The sequence below is a fragment of the Oncorhynchus clarkii genome, chromosome 29 (genome assembly GCF_045791955.1).
Source record: "Oncorhynchus clarkii lewisi isolate Uvic-CL-2024 chromosome 29, UVic_Ocla_1.0, whole genome shotgun sequence".
NCBI classification, from domain to species: domain Eukaryota; kingdom Metazoa; phylum Chordata; class Actinopteri; order Salmoniformes; family Salmonidae; genus Oncorhynchus; species Oncorhynchus clarkii.
In genome coordinates this window covers 14,163,127-14,187,128 of record NC_092175.1, presented here as the reverse complement: position 1 = coordinate 14,187,128, position 24,002 = coordinate 14,163,127, and positions in this window count along the sequence as shown.

The window sequence follows — 24,002 nt, the reverse complement described above, 5'->3', positions numbered from 1 at the left end:
TCCAACATGTCAAATATACATTTTCAGACAAACTGGAATTAAAGCCGAACTAAGTCAGTGGCACAGATGGAACTATCCAAGCAGAAGGTAAATCTCCTTCAAATGTTGTATTTGGTTTAGTTGACAACTAATCTAGAAGAAAAAGAAGCGCATACCTATTTAGGCGAGGTGCTGGCTAGCGGAGTAGAAAACTTGAAAATAAAAGAGAGCCGCACACTCTAGGAGCTAAGATGCAAAAATTGAATTACCAACGTTTCGACATCCAAGCTGTCTTCATCAGGGTACCATTACATTTTTGCATCTGAGCTCCTAGAGTGTGTGGCTCTTTTTTTATTTTTTACTTGACAACTAAACAGAAGTCAATATCACTTTTAAAATACAAAAAACCTTGCCATTTAACTTGTCGACAATTAACAAATTATATGTTTGATTCATATAATTCATATGAGTCTCCAACTCAAACATAAATAAAAGTTAAAGAATGGGATTAAACCATTGGCTAACATGGAACTGTCCAAACTATCTTTTGGTATTTGTTTCATTAGTCCACTGTTGATAAGGTTCCAATTTTGTTTTTTGCCTGGTCACAGACAACTTATGTGTTGTGCATTGAAGTCCACAAGTGAAGGGAAAAGGTGAGAGGAGGAGAACATGTACATGTGAGAAGAAATACAACACGCTATTTGTATGTGGCTGCTATGAAAGTGAACTGTGTTTACTGATTCTGTTGAAAAATGTTTCTTAAACGAATGCAAACAGAACGAAACGGGGATAAACACCTGAATTTGTCCAATAGGAACTCTCGTTTGTAACTGTTGGACTAATGCCTGCACCCTAGATCAGCTACATGCAGGCAAGAGTGTGCAAGGTATTCATGAGTTACTGTCTGTCACCTCAACATTGTCTCTCGACCTGTGTGCACCTAGGTTGTAAAATTGAATTCATAGGCTAGGTTGTAGCAACCTCATAATGGGTATAGGGAAAATGTGAGTATCATGTAGTAGCCTAAACCTATTGATGTTCCGTTGAACTGCATGAATGGAATATGAATCACAGAAATCCAATATGCTGTAATATAAATAAGGTCATGCTCATAAAAAATATTATCGTCCTCCCTCATCTTAAACGGTACCGACCGTCACTGGTCTCAACCCAATATTACCTAATTATCCATGTTGCAGTGGCGTGGTGTGCCCAGTATGTCCTTGCAGATCAGTATTGTATGCCCGTGAAGGTGGAAGTGGATGAAATGAGAGGGCAAAGAGGGAGTGGGGGAAAGAGGACAGGGTAATGTTCTAAGAGTACTGGGCCTACTGTTGCCCTCTGTCTGTGAACTGGTGGGAGTGAGTAGGGAAGGAGAATGAACCGAGGGAGGGGGGGGGGGAGAAAAGATAAGCGGAGGCGGGGGGAGAAAATCCCTATTTCAGACATGGGGTCAAGGCTGGGAATCAGAAGAGTTACACGGCCCTGGTGTGGTCCCACACAGGCTCGCATTAGCTGCCAGTCTGAGAGGGATTTAAGCCTGGGGCTTAGTACAGATCAGACAGCCATTTCCTCACCTCTGGGGCTGCTGGCCTGCCTGCTTGGGATTTCAGGGCTCAGCCTCCACTGTTGGAGTGTGGAGCATTAGGGTCAGCTTGAAAAAGGGGCTGCATTATTACCTGAATGAGACACCACCAGAATAATATGAGTATGTGTATTATAGGGCATGGCATGTCTAACAGCTGGGTTGGAAAGGGATATTGGAGACAAGACACACGCATACAGTACTTAGAAACCATGTCTGGCATGCAATATAAATGTATGTCACAACAAGCCTGGGTTATATCATCTGAGAGCACTGCCTGTTGATGTATCTGTCCTATTCTATATCTTAAAATCTGTCAGCAGGCTGCATTGCAGTAAACTGATCGTGGAAATCATACTGTAGCCATAGATTTTTTTGTTGTTGCACAATGCTCGGAATATGAGAAGGTCAGAAGAACTGTCTCTATGCCAGTGAATGTTCCCATTATTTTTAGGAGCACCAACAATTGCACCTGTTTGCTTCCTGTTTACTATTCACCGAACTACTGTCAATGTGACGATGAGTAACAGTTAGCCTTTTTGAGCCTATAGCACTTATCCAACATGTAGGCCTACATACACGGCCTCTGTTATTTATGACTGCATAGTTCAGTAAAAACAGATGCTCAAATCTCAGTTTAGGTTCAGGCAGGGTATGATAAATCAAATAAAATATAATAAAATTCAGGATGAGGTCAGCTGTTCAGAGACTTGTGAGGCCCTCAAATAAAACCATCTATTTATGGTCTCGTCCTTCCACCATGTAGGACATAATAACTGGGTGGATGTGGCCCAAACTTGCTGAAATCCTACTTCCTTTAACAGTTCATAACCACTCGGTCTTTCCCTTTATTCATTCACTCCATATCCCTACGTCAGGGGAAAAGTAGGGCTCAAAGCTGTGTTATGTAAACACATTCCCAACATGCACTGCCCACCCACAGCTGGTTGGTCGGGGCTGGGCTTGCATAAGAGTCCCCGGTCAGGGCCGGGCACTGCATGTCATCTGGCCGCGCCGCAACGATCTTTACCAATCCGCTTCTTCCTCTCCGCTCAAGCCTCTAATTTACTCGCTGACAGAAATCCCATGGCACCCACACTACGGAGAATGGATTAGTATAGGATGCAGCAGGATTGAGGTTGTCCCAAATTGCTGAAAAATGGACGAGTTGGGTTGAGTTCATGAAATGTGTTGAGAGTGGATATGTCATGATGGTTATGTGCAGATAATCAGTGGGATAGTAAATCCATGTAAAACCGTTTGGCCTCCTCACTTTTTATTCTTTGTATTTTTTGGGGGGGGAATTATCTTTATTGAATGGGATGTCGAGAAGCGAGGTTGACATTAATGCCTGCGGGTTAGAATGTCAGATTGTGAGAGAGATAGTCAGACCAAAGAATATGTATTTCTTAATACCACTACTTTCTTCTCGGCTCTATACTCCCAGCTCCAAGTTATCACTCTCTTAATCTGAAAGACAAATAAGTCCTGGTACAAAGCTGCCGTAGTATCCACCTTCATGGCCAACGACAACTTGATGTGGACCTTGAAATCGAAAAGAAAATGGACATGAACACTGTAAAGAGGTGCTGCAGTTCAAGGCCGACATGTGCATACATGTTCCTCGGTCTGTCTTCTTTTATACAGACTTGGCTGTTATCCTGGAGCCCCAAGGAACCGCTGTCTGCTCTGCTCCCTTTGATGCCGAGGGCAGGACCATAATTGACGTGCCATCTAGTAAGCAACATGGCAGAGGGCCCACTTTCTAGACCGCCTCCCCCACACTCTACATGCAGTTAGTCAGATCTGGGTTAAAATAGTATATGTTTTCTTAGAAATACATTGAGCATTTGATTGAGCGTGTCTGAAGTAATGTGGGTGTGGTTTGTACTTTTGGGATCATTATGTTGGGCTCATTGCACCAGGCAAGCTCAATCAAGCTCAGCTAAAGTATTTGAAAGAAAGCTAATATTATTTGAACCCAGATATGCATACAGTAGACGCTGTTATGCAGAAATGTGCATGACAGCCCATAGAACTGGGGATAATGATGTTAACATCAACCAAATGTTGCATCGTTGCATTCCTCTCTCATGTTGTTTTGTAAGAGTACTAGCTACCTCTTGCATTGGTCAGGGTTATATTATTGTATTTGAACCATTGTATCCATTAACATTGACTGTAAATTTCATGTAGAATAAAAAAGTATTGATCCAACAATTTCACCGCAGACAAATTATAACTTTGCCCTGTGTAATGTATATTCTTCCACATCATGTATTGAGAGTTTAGCCGTTTGAATGGAAGTTCTAATCCATCACCATAATGAACACATAGAAGGGCCATCAGTCTCTCTGTCTACAAATACTTTAATAGATATTGTCTTTGATTTGACATCGTATTACCATAAATCAATCAATGGTTGATTGCCTGTAATATCATGACAGGATGCGAAAAGAGGGAAGAAGTGTTTTAGCAGCAGTTAGTGTACTGTATGTATGTAATGGTATGTGTGCCTTCAGATTTGTCTGAAAATTACAGATTATGAGATGTAAGGATTCAGATTGGGGCATTATTAAGATTAGGTTAACATACATAATATGTTTAAGCCTTAACCACTTATTGGGAAGACTTATCTGGACTAAAGCCTCCAGTGACAGTCTATACGAGAATCTTAATACACAGGAATATACAGTATGTCTTTCACTGAAATATAGTAGGTATGTGCAGCCGTCTTCATCGAACTGGCCAAGGCTTTCCACTCTGTCAATCACCATATTCTTATCGCAGACTCAGTAGCCTCGGTTTTTCTAATGACTGCCTTGCCTGGTTCACCAACTACTTTGCAGACAGAGTTCGGTGTATCAAATCGGAGGGCATGTTGTCCGGTCCTCTGGCAGTCTCTATGGGGGTGCCACAGGGTTCAATTCTCGGGCCGACTCTTTTCTCTGTATATATCAATGATGTTACTCTTGCTGCGGGCGATTCCCTGATCCACCTCTACGCAGACGACACCATTCTGTATACTTCTGGCCCTTCCTTGGACACTGTGCTATCTAACCTCCAAACGAGCTTCAATGCCATACAACACTCCTTCCGTGGCCTCCAACTGCTCTTAAACGCTAAAACCAAATGCATGCTTTTCAACCGTTCGCTGCCTGCACCCGCACGCCCGACTAGCATCACCAACCTGGATGGTTCCGACCTAGAATATGTGGACATCTATAAGTACCTAGGTGTCTGTGTAACAGTATAATTTTAGACCGTCCCCTCGCCCATACCCGGGCGTGAACCCTCTGCACACATCAACAACAGTCACCCACGAAGCATCGTTACCCATCGCTCCACAAAAGCCGCGGCCCTTGCAGAGCAAGGGGAACTACTACTTCAAGGTCTCAGAGCAAGTGACGTCACCGATTGAAACGCTATTTAGTGCGCACCGCTAACTAAGCTAGCCATTTCACATCCGTTACATCTGGCTAGACTGTAAACTCTCCTTCCAGACTCATATCAAACATCTCCAATCTAAAATCAAATCTAGAGTCGGCTTTCTATTCCGCAACAAAGCCTCCTTCACTCACGCCGCCAAACTTACCCTAGCAAAACTGACTATCCTACCGATCCTCGACTTCGACGATGTCATCTACAAAATAGCTTCCAATACTCTACTCAGCAAACTGGATGCAGTTTATCACAGTGCCATCCGTTTTGTTATTAAAGCACCTTATACCACCCACCACTGTGACCTGTATGCTCTAGTCGGCTGGCCCTCGCTACATATTCGTTGCCAGACCCACTGGCTCCAGGTCACATGGTACATGCTAGGTAAAGCTCCGCCTTATCTCAGTTCACTGGTCACGATGGCAACACCCATTTGTAGCACGCGCTCCAGCAGGTGTATCTCACTGATCATCCCTAAAGCCAACACCTCATTTGGCCGCCTTTCCTTCCAGTTCTCTGCTGCCTGTGACTGGAACAAATTGCAAAAATCGCTGAAGTTGGAGACTTTTATCTCCCTCACCAACTTGAAACATCTGCTATCTGAGCAGCTAACCGATCGCTGCAGCTGTACATAGTCCATCGGTAAATAGCCCACCCAATTGACCTATCTCATCCCCATACTGTTTATATTTATTTACTTTTATGCTCTTTTGCACACCAGTATCTCTACCTGCACATGACCATCTGATCATTTATCACTCCAGTGTTAATCTGCAAAATTGTAATTATTTGCCTACCTCCTCATGCCTTTTGCACACAATGTATATAGACTATTTTTTTCTTTCTACTGTGTTATTGACTTGTTTATTGTTTACTCCATGTGTAACTCTGTGTTGTTGTCTGTTCACACTGCTATGCTTTATCTTGGCCAGGTCGCAGTTGTAAATGAGAACTTGTTCTCAACTAGTTTACCTGGTTAAATAAAGGTGAAATAGAAAAATTTAAAAAATGTAAAAAATTACACTACCAGTCAAAAGATTTAGAACACCTACTCATTCAAGGGTTTTTCGTTATTTTTTACTAGATTGTAGAATAATAGTGAAGACATCAAACCTATAAAATAACACACATGGAATCATCCATCTTTCATCCAAGATGGCGTAGCAGTGGGATATCTGTTTTGATTGTCTTGTCCCGTCCCTTGTATATATCATTTTTTTCCTTCGTATATATTTCATAAATATTTTTTATATTTTTAATCTCATTTTCCATCTACAAATCAAATCAAATCAAATCAAATCAAATTTATTTATATAGCCCTTCGTACATCAGCTGATATCTCAAAGTGCTGTACAGAAACCCAGCCTAAAACCCCAAACAGCAAGCAATGCAGGTGTAGAAGCACGGTGGCTAGGAAAAACTCCCTAGAAAGGCCAAAACCTAGGAAGAAACCTAGAGAGGAACCAGGCTATGTGGGGTGGCCAGTCCTCTTCTGGCTGTGCCGGGTGGAGATTATAACAGAACATGGTCAAGATGTTCAAATGTTCATAAATGACCAGCATGGTCGAATAATAATAAGGCAGAACAGTTGAAACTGGAGCAGCAGCACAGTCAGGTGGACTGGGGACAGCAAGGAGTCATCATGTCAGGTATTCCTGGGGCATGGTCCTAGGGCTCAGGTCCTCCGAGAGAGAGAAAGAAAGAGAGAATTAGAGAGAGCATATGTGGGATGGCCAGTCCTCTTCTGGCTGTGCCGGGTGGAGATTATAACAGAACATGGCCAAGATGTTCAAATGTTCATAAATGACCAGCATGGTCGAATAATAATAAGGCAGAACAGTTGAAAGAAACTGGAGCAGCAGCACGGCCAGGTGGACTGGTGACAGCAAGGAGTCATCATGTCAGGTAGTTCTGGGGCATGGTCCTAGGGCTCAGGTTCTCCGAGAGAGAGAAAGAGAGAATTAGAGAACGCACACTTAAATTCACACAGGACACCGAATTGGACAGGAGAAGTACTCCAGATATAACAAACTGACCCTAGCCCCCCGACACATAAACTACTGCAGCATAAATACTGGAGGCTGAGACAGGAGGGGTCAGGAGACACTGTGGCCCCATCCGAGGACACCCCCGGACAGGGCCAAACAGGAAGGATATAACCCCACCCACTTTGCCAAAGCAAAGCCCCACACCACTAGAGGGATATCTTCAACCACCAACTTACCATCCTGAGACAAGGCTGATCTACAGACTGAACATACTCTCCTGCAACCCACCTCAACCAATGTGGCATGGATCTGCTATTTTTTACACTTTAGAACCTGAACCCCATTCAGAAGCTAGCCAGCTAACTAGCTACTAGCTAGTAGTCAGTTAGCCACTGCTAGTGGTCATCACTATTAACTCAGACATCTGCCAGCCTCAGCACCGTTACACTCTTGCCACCCTGCACAGCGTGATATCAACCTAGAGCATATCGGACTGCTTTTCTCTACCACATCTCCAGATTCCTACTGCAAGCTCAAAACCTTTACTCCGGATAATCGCAGCTAGATAGCTGCTATCCGAGTGGCTGCTCCTGGCTAACGTCTCTGTCCCGAAGCAAGCACCAGTTAGCCTGGAGCTAGCCTCAAGTTAGGCCCATCTCCCGGCTAGCCAAAGAAATCCATCAGTTAATTGCTGGGCTTCAATACCTATTTTGCCAGTTGGCCTGGACCCTTTGCTGCCGACATGGAGCCCCCCCGACTGATCTGCCGACAAAATCATCCAACTGGTTTTCGACAGGCTTTCCCGCTGCGACGTCCCCCTGAGGCAAATCTGCTAGCCTGCTGCTAGCCCCGGCCTGCTAGCTGTCTGAATCGCCATGCCTCCAGCTTGCCTAGCTACTCACTGGACCCTGTGATCACTCGGCTACGCATGCCTCTCCCTAATGTCAATATCCCTTGTCTATTGCTGTTTTGGTTAGTAATTTTTGTCTTATTTCACTGTATAGCCTCCTGCCCTTATCAATATGCCTTAGCTAGCCCTTACGTTCCACCCCCCCACACATACGGTGACCACATCAGGCTTAAATGGTGACTCTAGAGACAAAACCTCTCTCATTGTCACTCAATGCCTAGGTTTATCTCCTACCATACCCTTGTCTGTACGTTATGCCTTGAATCTATTCATCCACGCCCAGAAACCTGCTCCTTTAACTCTCTGTTCCGAACGCACTAGACGACCAGTTCTTTTAGCCTTTAGCCGTACTCTTATCCTACTATTCCTCTGTTCCTCTGGTGATGTAGAGGTTAACCCAGGCCCTGCAGACCCCAGCGTCACTCCCATTCCTCAGGCGCTTTCATTTGTTGACTTCTGTAACCGTAAAAGCATTGGTTTCATGCATGTTAACATTAGAAGCCTCCTCCATAAAGCTTGTTTTATTCACTGCTTTAGCACACTCCGCCAACCCGGATGTCCTAGCCGTGTCTGAATCCTGGCTTAGGAAGGCCACCAAAAATCCTGACATTTCCATCCCTAACTATAACATTTTCCGACAAGATAGAACTGCCAAAGTGGTTGGAGTTGCAATCTACCGCCGAGCTAGCCTGCACAGTTCTGTCATACTATCCAGGTCTGTGCCCAAACAATTCGAGCTTCTACTTTTAAAAATCCACCTTTCCAGAAACAAGTCTCTCACCTTTGCCGCTTGTTATAGACCCCCCTCAGCCCTCAGCTGTGCCCTGGACACCATATGTGAATTGGTCGCCCCCCATCGAGTTCGTACTGTTAGGTGACCTAAACTGGGACATGCTTAACACCCTGGCTGTCCTACAATCTAAGCTAGATGCCCTCAATCTCACACAAATGATCAAGGAACCTACCAGGTACTCACCCTAAATCTGTTACCATGGGCACCCTCTTATATATCATCCTGACCAACTTGCCCTCTAAATACACCTCTGCTGTCTTCAACCAGGATCTCAGCAATCACTGCCTCATTGACTGTGTGCGTAATGGGTCCGCGGTCAAACGACCACCTCTCATCACTGTCAAACACTCCCTAAAACACTTCAGCAAGCAGGCCTTTCTAATCGACCTGGCACAGGTATCCTGGAAGGATATTGACTTCATCCCGTCAGTACAGGATGCCTGGTTGCTTTTTAAAAGTGCTTTGCTCTCCATCTTAAATAAGCATGCCCCATTCTATTAAATAAAGAAAAACCCTTGAATGTGTAGGTGTTCTAAAACTTTTGACCGGTGGTGTATGTTTGAAAGTTTAGACCCCCTGATCTTGATAGGCACATGGTCTACTGTATTTTCAAATAATTATTATAGTACTAAAGTTTTTTACAGTACTTACCTAACCTTCGTTAGATATTTTATATCAGGCAGTGTTGAGCAATAGTATTGTGCACCTAACGAGCTAACTCCCCGAGAATGTGAAAGGAGCTTTAATTTCCTCTGATCACCGGAGGCAAGGTGGAGGTGCTGAACTAGCCCTGGCATGATTATGAGGAAAGGTGATTCCTTAACTAGTACAGGCAGGCACTGATTAGTGGGTAAGGAACTTAGTTCAGTAAGTGGGGTTAAGTGCTCCGTTTTATAATTGGAATACAGTGGAATTACCTCTCTTGGTCTGTCAGGTTCCTGGCTCCCACATCCTGCACTGTCAATGCAGGGACACGTGGCCTACAGCTGTGGATTTCATCATGCAAGGTAGGATACGGTGCCTCGTTCATTGCGTGAGTCTTTGAAGCCCTATTGTCAAATGAAACCTGCTGCCTGCAGATTAAGGGTTGGTAAGCCTGTGGATCATTTGCCCTGTCAAATTTAGCGGTGCTTCGAATTCAAAGTAATTTAACGTTGAAAAAATTAATGTTAATTATGTATCCGGAGAATTGGAAGTTGGGTTGGATTTGACTGTGCTCTCTTGCAGGGACTTGGGTGAGCTGAGGGATGTGAACCACTTGACAATGGGGGATGATGAAATAATGGAGATTTGAGGTAGAGCATATTGTAAACTGCGACAGCGAGGCATTATACATTTTTTGCTTAAAGAGGGGTGGATAATGTCCTATGCTAGGCGTTGCCATGGCTGGTTTGCTCTAAACTCGGCAAAACAAACAAACATGGATAGCACCCAGGAAGTACTGTTTTACTTGTACAATTCTTCTGATTGTACAATCCCACAATGGGGAGAATACATCTACAGTGCATTCGGAAAGTATTTGTTACAGCATCATTCTAAAATGGATTAAACAATGTTTTCCTCATCAATCTACACACAATATCCCATAATGACAAAGCGAAATTGGGTTTTTAGAAAGTTTTGCAAATGTATAAAAACATTCATATACAGTATATCTTATTTACATAATAATTCATAAGAATTGAGCACCTGTTTCCATCGATCATCCTTGAAGTTTCTACAACTTGATTGGATTCCACCTTTGGTAAATTCAATTGATTGGACATGATTTGGAAAGGCACCTGGCACACCCCTGTCTATATAAGGTCCCACAGTTGACATTGAATGTCAGAGCAAAAACCAAGCCATGAGGTTGAAGGAATTGTCTGTAGAGCTCAGAGACAGGATTGTGTCTTGGCATCTGAGGAGTGGTACTAAAAAGATCCCCCAAAACACAGTGGCCTCCATCATTCTTAAATGGAAGATGTGTGGAACCACCAAGACTCTTCCTAGAGCTGCACAATCAAGGGAGAAGGGCCTTGGTCATGGAGGTGACCTAGAACCCAATCACCCGTCACTCTGACTGAGCTCCAGAGTTCCTCTGTGGAGATGGGAGAACCTTCCTGAAGGACAAGGATCTTTGCAGCACTCCACCAATCAGGCCTTTATGGTAGAGTGGTCAGACCGAAGCCACTCCTCAGTAAAATGCTCATGACAGCCCGCTTAGAGTTTACAAAAAGGCACCTAAAGGACTCTCAGACCATGAGAAACAAGATTCTCTGGTCTGATGAAACCAAGATTGATTTCTTTGGCCTGAATGCCAAGAGTCAAATCTGGAGGAAAACTGAACCCATCCCTATGGGGAAGCATGGTGGTGGCAGCATCATGCTGTGGGGATGTTTTTCAGCGGCAGGGACTGGGAGACTAGTCAGGATCGAGGGAAAGATGAACGGAGAAAAGTACAGAGACATCCTTAATGAAAACCTGCTCCAGAGTGCTCAGGACCTCAGACTGGGGTGAGGGTTCGCCATCTAACAGGACAACAACCTTAAGCACACAGCCAAGACAATGCAGGAGTGGCGTTGAGTGGCCCAACCAGAGCCCGGACTTGAACCCGATCGATCATCTCTGGAGAGACCTGAAAATAGCTGTGCAGCGACGCTCTCCATCCAACCTGACAGAGCTTGAGAGGAAGAATGAGAGAAACTCCCCAAATACAGGTGTGCCAAGCTTGTAACATCATACCCAAGAAGACTTGAGGCTGTAGTCGCTGCCAAAGGTGCTTCAACAAAGTACTGAGTAAAGGATCTGAATACTTATGTAAATGTGATTTCAGTTTTTTATTTGTAATAAATGTGCAAAAATGTCAAAAAACTTGTTTATGCTTTGTCATTATTGGGTATTGTGTGTAGATTGAGGGGAAAAGGTGAAGGGGTCTGAATACTTTCCAAATGCACTGTATGTCCCAGGTGCACGTAGAAAAATGTTTTTCTCCTGACAAACAAAAATCAGTATTCTGTCAAAACACAATAGTTTGGGGATCAGTGAGATATAGGGTGACATTTTTGCGGGGCGAAAGAGCACAGATCTGTGCATTAAAAAAAAAAGTTTTATTTTTACAGATCTGTACAAGATCTTTTGCACCACGACAATGTTGCCCATAATAGTATGGATTGCTGATTATGTGTACACAACCGTTGTTGAGGGCATCTGCAGTTCAGTGGGACAGGTTGTTGAAAGGACAAGTAGATGCACTTCAAGCCAATGTTCTTTTGGCCTCTCACAATCCCGTCCAGACAGATTTGGCCAGGCCATAATAAGTATTTAATGTGTTGGAACAGCTATAGGTCATCCTAGACAGTACCCATAACAGTTCAGCCACAGTTCAACCCACTAGCCACTCAATCCGTCTTTGTCTACCTGCCAGTCCATTTGTCAGAGCAACACGTTTTTTTTGTTGCTGAGCTCACATTAACCCTTAATTCTATATGTTGTGTCAAGCTGTCCTGTAAATCCTCTTGGTTTACATCTCACCGAATCCAAATCTCAATCTGCAGATATAGTTTTTTTTCATGTGTAGGTTTTGATGGCATATACATCATAAAACACTAGAAAAGTACATTTCCTCAAGAAAATGTGTGTACTTGTTGGCTGGTCTTGAAGTATGTATGGTTGGTATGGTAGCCTGAACCTGTGCAAGTTGGTTTGGTGTCTTTAGCTTGAATAGTTCAAGAGTTACTATTTCTGTTGGGGGGTTATTTTATGCTATTTTATACAAATGTAGTTCAAACAAGTTTTAATATTTGTAACTGAAATGGTTAAAGAGCAGTAGCATTGGTAATGTTTACCACTGTGTTCTGATGTTTTTTTTTGTAAAGTAAAATAAATCCAGTTCATTGAAGTTAGGTTAGCCTGAATGTTTTGGATAGCTACCATTCTATTCCTACCATTCTTATTCAAACCCATGTTATTTTATGCAAATGTTTAATGCTTATAGTTAAAAGGGTTCCCGAGTGGCACAGCGGTCAAAGGCACTGCATATCAGTGCTAGAGGTGTCCCTGGTTTGAATCCGGGCTGTATCACAAACGGCCGTGATTGGGAGACCCATAGGGCGGCACACAATTGGCCCAGCGTCGTTCGGGTTTAGCCGGTGTAGGCCGTCATTGTAAATAAATAAACATTTCTTAAACTGACTTGCCTAGTTAAATAAGGTTAAAAAAAAGGTTAAATAAAAACTATTAACAGCTGGGTCAGTCTGCACATTTCAACGTTTGGAATTGATGGCTTATTAACAGTCCTCCTTGTAGTCTATTACGAAAGCTTCTAAAGCACAACAACTGATGTTTCATAAAACATTGCTTCCTTGTCTTTTGTTCAGTATGTGTTGCCATACCTATCATTTATTGATGATGGAATTTATTTGTTTGGTTATGGCTCAAAGGCAGCAGCTAGTTGATGGGATCGATTGGTTGGAACATCATGGCAACTGTTTGAGCCTCTGTTATTGACTAACATCATGTGTTGCTGTTGGTGTTCTTTATTGAATAAAATATGATTCTACATAACAAATTGGACAGTGAAATGACTTTGGTTGGTTCGTTAAACACCCATCTGTCATAGACTGAGGTTTCTCTCCATGTTGGGGAACCCACTGGGACTCAACATCTGTTTTTGCTGTCGACTGACTATGTTACTCCTCTGTACCACAGATGCCATTATACTTCCCATTTTGACTTTTTTTTTCTCTGAACATGTTCTTTGTGCAGCTCGGCTTTAATGAGAACACACGACAGGATCTCAAATAGACTTTACATCCTCAAATGGCCCATCCCTGTTACAGCTCTTGAACATAGCACGCGATTCTAACATTTCATTGCAAATACACAGTGGAATTTTTTCCAATATTCTCACGCAGAAACATAACCTTTGATTTCCATGTGATCAGTTCATTTAATCTAAAACAGGCACAGTCTCGATCTGCCTTGTTATTGTTTTGAGGCCTAACTGAAAACGTGTGTCTGTTGTCCTGTGGGCGTGTTGTGTATTGTACGAGTGAGTCAAGGTTGCTGGCTCAGTGTGTGGGTGGTATGACTTTGCTTCAGATGCACGGCAGCCAGCGATGGTGTAATACAGGCATGCACCAATTACCAGTGAGCTATAGCGCACTAATCTACAGCTTTATCTGGTCAATAACGATGCAAGTTGCCACACTATATCTGTTCCAAGAGCAAGCACATCCTCACACGCATATACACACGCGCGCACACACACACACACACACACACACAAACACATACACACACATATATACACACTGTATATATATATATATACAGTGCCTTGCAAAAGTATTCACCCCCTTGGCGTTTTTCCTATTTTGTTGCATTACAACCTGTAATTTAAATGGATTTTATTTGGATTTCATGTTATGGACATACACAAAATATCCAAATTGGTGAAGTGAAATTTAAAAAATAACTTGCTTCAAAAAATTCTAAATGGAAAAGGGGTGCGTGCATATGTATTCACCCACTTTGCTATGAAGCACCTAAATAAGATCTGGTGCAACCAATTACCTTCAAAAGTCACACAATTAACTAAATAAAGTCCACCTGTGTGCAATCTAAGTGTCACATGATCTGTCACATGATCTCAGTATATATACACTTGTTCTGAAAGCTCCCAGAGTCTGCAACACCACTAAGCAAGGGGCGCCGCCAAGCAAGTGGCACCATGAAGACCAAGGAGCTCTCCAAACAGGCCAGGGACAAAGCTGTGGAGAAGTACAGATCAGAGTTGGGTTATAAAAAAATATCCAAAACATTGAACATCCCACAGAGCACCATTAAAAGAATATGGCACCACAGCAAACCTGCCAAGATAGGGCCGCCCACCAAATCTTACAGACCACGCAAGGAGGGCATTAATCAGAGAGGCAACAAAGAGACCAAAGATAACCCTGAAGGAGCTGCAAAGCTCCACAGCGGAGATTGGAGTATCTGTCCATAGCACCACTTTAAGCCATACACTCCACAGAGCTGGGCTTTACGGAAGAGTGGCCAGAAAAAAAGCCATTGCTTAAAGAAAAAAATAAGCAAATACGTTTTGTGTTCGCCAAAAGGCATGTGGGAGACTCCCTAAACATATATAGAGGGTACTCTGGTCAGATGAGACAAAAATTGAGCTTTTTGGCCATCAAGGAAAATGTCTGGCACAAACCCAACACCTCTCATCACTCCGAGAACAACATCCCCACAGAATGATGCTGCCACCACCATACTTCACTGTGATGTTTTACATTGGAAGGGACTGGGAAACTGGTCAGAATTGAAGGAATGGTGCTAAATACAGGGAAATTCTTGAGGGAAACCTGTTTCAGTCTTCCAGAGATTTGAGACCGGGACAGAGGTTCACCTATCAGCAGGACAATGACCCTAAGCATACTGCTAAAGCAACACTTAAAAATGTAAATGTCTTGGAATGGCCTACTCAAAGCCCAGACCTCAATCCAATTGAGAACCTCTGGATTGACTTAAAGATTGCTGTACACCAGTAGGAACCCATCCAACTTGAAACAGCTGGAGCAGTTTTGCCTTGAAGAATGGGCAAAAATCCCAGTGGCTAGATGTGCCAAGCTTATAGAAACATACCCCAAGAGACTTGGAGCTGTAATTGCTGCAAAAGGTAACTCTACAAAGCATTGACTTTGTTTTCAGCAAAAAAAGAAATGTCCTCTCACTGTCAACTGCGTTTATTTTCAGCAAACTTAACATGTGTAAATATCCGTATGAACATAACAAGATGCAACAACTGAACATGAACTGAACAAGTTCCACAGATATGTGACTAACAGAAATTGAATAATGTGTCCCTGAACCAAGGGGGGGGGGGGTCAAAATCAAAAGGAAGTCAGTATCTGATGTATTAAGCTGCATTAAGTACTGCAGTGCATCTCCTCCTCATGCACTGCACCAGATTTGCCAGTTCTTGCTGTGAGATGTTACCCCACTCTTCCACCAAGGCACCTGCAAGTTCCCGGAAATGTCTGGTGGGAATGGTCCTAGCCCTCACCCTCCGATCCAACAGGTCCCAGACGTGCTCAATGGGATTGAGATCCGGGCTCTTCGCTGGCCATGGCAGAACACTGACATTCCTGTCTTGCAGGAAATCACGCACAGAACGAGCAGTATGGCTGGTGGCACTGTCATATTGGAGGGTCATGTCATGATGAGCCTGCAGGAAGGGTACCACATGATGGAGGAGGATTTCTTCCCTGTAACGCACAGCGTTGAGATTGCCTGCAATGACAACAAGCTCAGTCCGATGATGCTGTGACACACCATCCCAGACCACGACGGACCCTCCACCTCCAAATCGATCCCGCTCCAGAATACAGGCCTCTGTGTAACGCTCATTCCTTCGACGATAAATGCGAATCCGACCATCACCCCTGGTGAGAAAAAACCGTGACAAGTCAGTGAAGAGCACTTTTTGCAAGTCCTGTCTGATTCAGCAACGGTGGGTTTGTGCCCCTAGGTGACGTAGTTACCGGTGATGTATCGTGAGGTCCTGCCTTACAACAGGCCTACAAGCCCTTAGTCCAGCCTCTCTCAGCCTATTGCGGACAGTGTGATCACTGATGGAGGGATTGTGCATTCCTGGTGTAACTTGGGCAGTTGTTGTTGCCATCCTGTACATTTCCCGCAGGTGTGATGTTCGGATGTACCGATCCTGTGCAAGTTTTGTTACACGTGGTCTGCCACTGCGAGGACGATCAGCTGTCTGTCCTGTCTCCCTGCAGCGCTGTCTTAGGCGTCTCACAGTACGGACATTTCAATGTATTGCCACATCTGCAGTCCTCATGCCCCTTGCAGCATGCAAAAGGCACATTCACGCAGATGAGCAGGGACCCTGGCCATCTTTCTTTTGGTGTTTTTCAGAGTCAGTAGAAAGAACTCTTTAGTGTCCTACATTTTCATAACTGTGACCTTAATTGCCTACCGTCTGTAAGCTGTTAGTGTCTTAACGACTGTTCCACAGGTGCATGTTCATTAATTGTTTTATGGTTCATTGAACAAGCATGGGAAACAGTGTTTAAACCCTTTACAATGAAGATCTGTGAAGTTATTTGGATTTTTGCGAATTATCTTTGAAAGACAGGGTCTTGAAAAAGGGGCGTTTCTTTCATTGCTGAGTTTATATAAGGAGAGGCAGGTAGTCTAGGTTAGAGCACTGGCCAGTAACCAAAAAGTCACTAGCTTGACGTCCCGAGCCGACAAGGTGAAAAGTCTTTCGATGTGCCCTTGAGAAAGGCACTTATCCCTAATTGCTCAAGGGGCGTCGTTGATAATGGCTGGCCGTGACCCCTCTCACCAAGGATTACTCAGGGGAGTTGGGATATGCAAAAAACACATTTCCATTTCATACATGCGTATAATACACAGTTGTACATAAAACAGGACAAATATAAGCACCCACCAAATAATTACTATAAGGCTCTGAAAGAGACCCCTCCTCTCTACTATGTGAGACATGCGCAGACAGAGAGCCACGTGAATGCAGCCACATGATAAGTACATCACAGGGGGCCAACTCACTCATCTGCATAAATAAAATACATGCTATATTTATGAAAACCACTGCAGATATGAAGCGTCCACAGTTAGTGGCAGAGTTATTAATTGCATCTATATCTTAGGTGCTATTTACAGCAGTCAACCCACATTCAAAATGGAATGTCTTTCAGCATGGACATCACAAATATATCATCAGGAACCGGTAAAACACTATAGTCCACATTGATGTGCATATCTACAAGCCAGAGGTCATTTGGGATTAGACTGGATAGGGGCTCAGCAGCAATATCATGGGAGCAAATGCTTGACTGCATCTGATTGAAGTTTGCTTTAAAGTAAGTGACTTGCCTTTGTAGCGTGTGGATCTACGGCCCTACGCGCATGGTGATTGCTTGTAAATCATAAATAGAAAGCAGTCCCCCCAGTTCCTCTGACAGTGAGTAATTAAATCTTCACAGAATTGAAGGCAGCTACAGAGGAGGGTAATAAATATAGCGAGGATGCAGAACTCTGCGTAACCCTGGCCACCGTCATAGGTCCCCCTTGCACAGCTTTATTGAATTAACCGATTACTGGTTGACCTGTACATGACCTAACAGTTGTAAAAAAAGCTTGGATCTTCATTTACAGCCTGCCAGATTATCCTGCGTTGCTGTGCAACGGGCAAGAAGTTACATTCATTGATTGGCCATGGTATTGGTAAACATTAAGTGTAACATACAGTGTGGATATGCAAACTACATGCACCATCAAACAGGATTATTGAATTGTTCATCAGTGTTTGGTAAAGGCTAGATATTATGTTTATTAGAGCATTGGGCCAGTAACCGAAATTGCTGGGAATTTGTCATCATACACTGAATAAAAATATAAACGTTGTAAAGTGTTGGTCCCATGTTTCATGAGCTAAAATAAAAGATCAGAGAGCTTTTTTAAAAAAAGAGATCAAAAAGCTTAGTTCTCTCAAATTTTGTGCACAAATTTGTTTAAATCCCTATTAGTGAGCATGTATCCATAACCAAGATAATCCATCCACCTGACAGATCAAGAATCTGATTAAACAGCATGATCATTACACAGGTGCACCTTGTGCAGGGGACAACAAAAGGCCACTCTAAAATGTGAAGTTTTGTCACACAACACAGATGCCACAGATGTCTCAAGTTTTGAGGGAGCATACAATTGGCATGCTGGCTGCAGGAATATCCACCAGATCTGTTGCCAGAGAATTTAATGTTCAGTATATGTTACCCCTTTATTTCTTAGTGCAGCTTTTCCCAAACTCGGTCCTGGCGAGCCCAAGGGGTGCACGTTTAGTTTTTTCCCCCCAACACTACACAGCTGATTCAAATAATCAAAGCTTGATGATGAGCTGATTATTTGAATCAGCTGTGTAGTGCTAGGGCAAAAACCAAAACATGCACCCCTTGGAGTCCCCAGGACCGAGTTGGAAATGCTGTCTTAATGTATTTTTTTCAAATTATGAATGACTTTGTAACAGCTCCAAATAGATGTCCACTACAAGAAATGCTTACCGGTACCCTATCTTTATAGAAACCAATCAGAAAAAAATACATATTTCTTCAAGGTTTAACAGCAAGAGCAGTTCCCCTAGCACCATCCGGGGTATGTGTCTTAGATAGCGCTGAGCAATTAGTGCTTTTTGAGGTAATGTTTTGAGGAAGCGTGCTATTGGCATGCTGACTGCAGTAATGTCCACCAGAGTTGTTGCCAGAGAATTTTATGTTAATTTCTCTGCCATACACTGCCTCCAATTTCGTTTTAGAGAATTTGGCAGTATGTCACAAAAGCAGATCACGTATATGGAGCCTTGTGGGTGAGCGGTTTGCTGATGTCAACGTTGTATACAGAGTGCCCCATGGTGGAGGTGGGGTTATGGTATGGGCAGACATAAGCTACGGGCAACGAACACAATTGCATTTTATTGATGACAATTTGAATGCACAAAAATACTGTGACTAGATCCTGAGGCCCATTGGGGCCCATTTATTTTAGGTATCTGGGACCAACAGATGCATATCTGTATTCCCAGTCATTTGAAATCCATAGATTAGGGCCTGATGAATTTATTTCAATTGACTGATTCCCTCATTTGAACTGTAACTCATTAAAATCAATGAAATCGTTGCATGGTGCGTTTCTATATTTTTGTTCAGTATAAATTGGTTGTTTTGCGGTCAGTTACTTGTCTTTGGTACTATCAGTACTGGCAGACCTGCTTTTCAAAGCCTGCTCTGTATTACAATGTTAATACTCATTTGATTTATGAATTTGCCAATACATATGGACACATCAGCACTCGGAAGCTTGTTTTTGTTGAGTTGACGTGTGCATTTCACTGTGCTATTATCATTATTGATCTGTTGTCAATGTGCTCTGTATCAAAATCAGTATCCAAACTGCGTATACAATTCTATGAATATCGTTCTATGTGGAGCAGCACCAGTAGTCTAAATACACTATTTACCAGGTGTATGTACTGCTTTTGGAATTGACTCCAGTTTCCATTTACAAGTAACTGCAAAAATAAAGGAAACACCTACATAAAGTGTCTTAATAGGGTGTTGGGCCACCAAGAGCCGCCAAAGCCGCCTTGGCATAGATTCTACAAGTGTCTGAAGGGATGCGACACCATTCTTCCATGTGAATATTCCGTTGTTGATGGTGGTGGAAAACGCTGACTCAGGCACGGCTCCAGAATCTCCCATGAGTGATCAATTGGGTTGAGATAGTGCAACTGAAACACACACACACACACACCCTTTAAATCCCCCTATGCTCCTTTGAGACCCCTCTTACAAAGTCACTGAGATCTTGTCTTCTAGCCATGGTAGCCAGAATAATGGGCAACTGGCATTGTTTTTATATTACCTTAAGCATGATGGGAAGTTTTTTATTGATTTAATTCATTTATTGCTTAATTGACTCAGGAACCACACCTGTGTGGAAGTACCTGCTTTCAATATATTTTGTATCTCTCGATTACTCAAGTGTTTCCTTTACTTTGGACCCTTCAGACCCTTTACTCATTACTTTGTTGAAGCACCTTTGAGAGCGATTACAGCCTTGAGTCTTCTTGAATATGACGCTACAAGCTTGGCACGTCTGTATTTGGCTCTGTCAGGTTGAATGGGGAGTGTTGCTGTTGAGTGTCGATCGGGTTCAAGTCCGGGCTCTGGCTGGGCCACTCAAGGACATTCAGAGACTCGTCACAAAGTTGTCTTGGCTGTGTGCTTAGTGTCATTGTACTGTTGGAAGGTGAACCTTCACCCCAGTCTGAGCGTTCTGGAGCAGGTATACATCAGGGATCTATCCATACTTTGCTCCGTTCATCTGTGCCTTGATCCTGACTGGTCTCCCAGTCCCTGCCGCTAAAAAACATCCCCACAGCACGATGGCGTCACCACCATGCTTCACTGTAGGGATGGTGCCAGTTTTCCTCCAGACATGGCACTTGGTATTCAGGCCAAAGAGTTCAATTTTGGTTTCATCAGACCAGAGAAACTTGCTTCTCATGGTCTGAGTCTCTAGGTGTCTTTTGGCAAGCTCCAAGTGGGCTGTCATGTGCCTTTTACTGAGGAGTGGCTTCTGGCTGTCCCCTCTACCATAAAGGCTTGATTGGTGGAGTGCTGCAGAGATGGTTGTCCTTCTGGAAGGTTCTCCCATCGCCACAGAGGAACTCTAGAGCTCTGTCAGAGTGACCATCAGGTTCTTGGTTACCTCCCTGACCATGACCCCTTCTCGCCCGATCAGTTTGGCCGGGCTGCCAGCTCTAGGAAGAGACTTGGTGGTTCCAAACTTCTCCCATTCAAGAATGATTGAGGCCACGGAACTTCAATGCTGCAGAAATGTTTCGGTACCCTTCTTCAGATCTGTGTCTACACACAATTGTCTCTGAACTCTGCGGACAATTCCTTCGACCTCATGGCTTGGTTTTTGCACTGACATGCACTGTTAACGGTGGGACCTTTTATAGACAGGTGTGTGGTTTCCAAATCATGCCCAATCAATTGAATTTTCTACAGGTGGACTCCAATCAAGCTCTAGAAACATCTCAAGGATGATCAATGGAAACAGGATGAACCTGAGCTCAATGTCGAGTCTCGTAGCAAAGGGTTTGAATAATTATGTAAATAAGTATTTTTTATTTATTGTTTTTGCTTTATCGTTATAGGGCATTGTGTGTAGATTGCTGAGGATTTTTATTTTATTTAATCCATTTTAGAATAAGGCTGTAACATAACAAAAATGTGGAACAAGTCAAGGGGTCTGAATACTTTCCGAAGGCACTGTATACTGTATCAATAATTTCAGCATTTTCTGTGACTAGTGAGCATGGAATATGTTTATGTTCTTGGTATTTCTAAACATGTAATACATTGCAACATACAGTATAAGGTCTATACAGAACAATTTTGGGGGGTTTAGAACTATTTAAAAGTCTGGATATGCTAATCTGCCATATCCAGGAAGTACAGTGCCTTGCGAAAGTATTCGGCCCCCTTGAACTTTGTAACCTTTTGCCACATTTCAGGCTTCAAACATAAAGATATAAAACTGTATTTTTTTGTGAAGAATCAACAACAAGTGGGATACAATCATGAAGTGGAACGACATTTATTGGATATTTCAAACTTTTTTAACAAATCAAAAACTGAAAAATTGGGCGTGCAAAATTATTCAGCCCCCTTAAGTTAATACTTTGTAGCGCCACCTTTGGCTGCGATTACAGCTGTAAGTCGCTTGGGGTATGTCTCTATCAGTTTTGCACATCGAGAGACTGACATTTTTTCCCATTCCTCCTTGCAAAACAGCTCGAGCTCAGTGAGGTTGGATGGAGAGCATTTGTGAACAGCAGTTTTCAGTTCTTTCCACATATTCTCGATTGGATTCAGGTCTGGACTTTGACTTGGCCATTCTAACACCTGGATATGTTTATTTTTGAACCATTCCATTGTAGATTTTGCTTTATGTTTTGGATCATTGTCTTGTTGGAAGACAAATCTCCGTCCCAGTCTCAGGTCTTTTGCAGACTCCATCAGGTTTTCTTCCAGAATGGTCCTGTATTTGGCTCCATCCATCTTCCCATCAATTTTAACCATATTCCCTGTCCCTGCTGAAGAAAAGCAGGCCCAAACCATGATGCTGCCACCACCATGTTTGACAGTGGGGATGGTGTGTTCAGTGTGATGAGCTGTGTTGCTTTTACACCAAACATAACGTTTTGCATTGTTGCCAAAAAGTTACATTTTGGTTTCATCTGACCAGAGCACCTTCTTCCACATGTTTGGTGTGTCTCCCAGGTGGCTTGTGGCAAACTTTAAACGACACTTTTTATGGATATCTTTAAGAAATGGCTTTCTTCTTGCCACTCTTCCATAAAGGCCAGATTTGTGCAATATACGACTGATTGTTGTCCTATGGACAGAGTCTCCCACCTCAGCTGTAGATCTCTGCAGTTCATCCAGAGTGATCATGGGCCTCTTGGCTGCATCTCTGATCAGTCTTCTCCTTGTATGAGCTGAAAGTTTAGAGGGACGGCCAGGTCTTGGTAGATTTGCAGTGGTCTGATACTCCTTCCATTTCAATATTATCGCTTGCACAGTGCTCCTTGGGATGTTTAAAGCTTGGGAAATCTTTTTGTATCCAAATCCGGCTTTAAACTTCTTCACAACAGTATCTCGGACCTGCCTGGTGTGTTCCTTGTTCTTCATGATGCTCTCTGCGCTTTTAATGGACCTCTGAGACTATCACAGTGCAGGTGCATTTATACGGAGACTTGATTACACACAGGTGGATTGTATTTATCATCATTAGTCATTTAGGTCAACATTGGATCATTCAGAGATCCTCACTGAACTTCTGGAGAGAGTTTGCTGCACTGAAAGTAAAGGGGCTGAATAATTTTGCACGCCCAATTTTTCAGTTTTTGATTTGTTAAAAAAGTTTGAAATATCCAATAAATGTCGTTCCACTTCATGATTATGTCCCACTTGTTGTTGATTCTTCACAAAAAAATACAGTTTTATATCTTTATGTTTGAAGCCTGAAATGTGGCAAAAGGTCGCAAAGTTCAAGGGGGGCTTTCGCAAGGCACTGTATGTACTGTAACATGATCGGATCGGTGACAGCACTTCCTTGCAATATAAACATGGCCTAAGCTATACTGTCATTCCCTGTGTTTATGAAGAATGGTAACACCATCTAATATTCACCTCACACACGCGCACACACACACACAGACAAACTTAATTTAATAAAGGCTGTGCTGAGGTAAACAAAAGGGAAACATGTTTGCTTTCAAAGTAATAGCTGCTTCTGCTTGGTATGACTAGACGTTTTGGTGTTGAGACCACAAGCTCTTTCTTGAGAAACGACTGCCTTAATACTTTTTTCGAATTTTGAATTGGGGAAGGTAGGCTGCCACTAAACTAACAGCAGTCCAACACTTACAATTTAAGTCCAAGTTAAAATCAGAAACTGTAGGCGAGCAACACGACAGGTAACAATGTTTTGAATTTGATTAAGGGGTGGTACATTTGTACTCATCCAGTTCAATCAAGAAACAATAAGGACAGCAAGAGGGCCTATAGTAAGCAGGGTGATAAGAAAAATGTGCTTTATTTGGAAACATGAAGAGAAATACTGAATGCCACTTGTAATAGTGCAGATTATTGTAAACTGGGGCACTGCAGAAAATACTAATAATTATACTAAATAATAATT